Source organism: Suricata suricatta, chromosome 12, assembly GCF_006229205.1.
Source record: "Suricata suricatta isolate VVHF042 chromosome 12, meerkat_22Aug2017_6uvM2_HiC, whole genome shotgun sequence".
Lineage (NCBI taxonomy): Eukaryota > Metazoa > Chordata > Mammalia > Carnivora > Herpestidae > Suricata > Suricata suricatta.
In genome coordinates this window covers 66,150,672-66,152,529 of record NC_043711.1, presented here as the reverse complement: position 1 = coordinate 66,152,529, position 1,858 = coordinate 66,150,672, and positions in this window count along the sequence as shown.

Genomic DNA, 1,858 nt, shown 5'->3' with positions numbered 1-1,858 from the left:
CTGGGTCTGTATTCATTATTTTCAATGATTTTTTAAATTGTGGCAGGTTTCTTCTTACAAGTGTCCTCTAAAAAGTTATTTTTTTAAGGAAAAACAGGTAAGTATAATTTACAAAAAAAAAGGCATTAAATAAAAACAGTACAGTTGTTCTGCAGCTCTAAGTTTTTAGAGCTGGTATGCGAGTCATTCAAGCTTGGGAAACACCGCTCCGTGTGGCTAAGCTGGGGGAGGGGGAGCATCCTCTCTGACCTCTCCTTCCAACAGACCCCACTGAGGCACTGTGCAGGAAGCCAGCACAACCAGCATGGGTGCGAGGGCTTCCTTAGGGTGCGAACACAGCAATACCCTGCTTTGACTGGACACAGACCACAGACCGGGTGTCAAAGGGAGAACTGTAACGGTAGGGGCCATGATGCTGCCTACTTGTCAAGAGAGCCCAGAAAGTTAATGGAGCCACACTCATGGCCTGGGAGCAGGAAGATGCTGGATTCTCACGGGTGAGACCTTGCTGTGTTGGGACTCTGAATTTCATAGAAAGCCATCAAAGCTTAGGACTCCCTCATCCCTCAGCCTCTACTGCTCCCAGGCTCTCTTTGGTTGCTTCCACTGCATCTCTTGAACTCCTAGCCAGTCATCAGCAAAATATCTAGATCCTTAGCCTCTTCCAGAAACTTCCCCTTCATCCTTGCTCTAGCTGGAAACGGGTTCTCCCCTGAGGAATCTCTTGGCCTGCAGCCCTCTCGAGTAGGGACTGTTTTCTGCCGAGACATAGGTAGGCACCGTCGTTCTCCTACCCAACTTTCAAACCACCGTTCCTCTGTCCATTCTGAAATCCCTCCTCTGCGAAGCTCATGCCTTCCGATCCTACACTCCATCTTTCTTGCAGGGACCAACGCACCTTAGTCACTTCTCCAACTCACTGAAGGTCCTGGATTCTGCTCACTGTCCTCCACTCCAACACTACGGAACTACTACGATGAATCTTGTCTGTTCCATTAACACACAGATGGTTCCTCCAACACCCTGACCTTGTCCTTGACCTCTGCCCTGGTTCCTTCCTCACTCAACCCGGAGACCATGGGCAATCATGACCACCACTCCCTTGCATTCCACCTCAAACCTCTTCATCCTGCTCTTGGAATTCCCTGGACTAATAACTAAACCATAGCCCTGGTGAAATGCAACATGGGCCTGCATCTGCCTAGAAGAATGTGGCTGAAGGAAAAAACACCACCAAGTGGACTGAAGGGTCCCATCTGAAAGTCACAGTCCGCACTTTCAGGGCAGCCTGAAGGCCTCCCACCAGTCATACCTCATTTTCCAGTTCTATCCATTCTTCTCTTAGGTAACAATTTTCTAAACAGTCTACCCCACCTTTCTCCTCTGTTGGAAGCCATTTTCTGAACTCACTAAGTTGAGAAAACTCTTTGTAAGGTAAGGTGGGTTTGTAAGGCCTCCTGCCATCAGATGATGACTGATATCCACCCCCATTCAATTATTTTTGCTTGAGCACTGACCCCCCAAGGCACCTTGTTGACTGGTATCAGGAATGACTTGTCCCTTATCCTAAAATATGCTGATTGCACCTTGTGAAGGAACTTATTGGAGGAACTTCTTTTGTGTTTAGGGGAGCAAACATTTACATTTCCTGAGAATCCTGTTTTTCTTATACTTCCCCTCAAGAAGTATAAAGCTAAAGATACCTTCCTTCCCCATATGATAAGCATCTAAGTCACTTATATCAATCACTATTGATAAAGGTTATGCAAGAGTCTTCTACCAATCTATGTTCTGGGAAATTTTTACATGCCCAAGAAATTTGTCATCAGAAATCATTGTCTAAGGCAAATTCCACTTC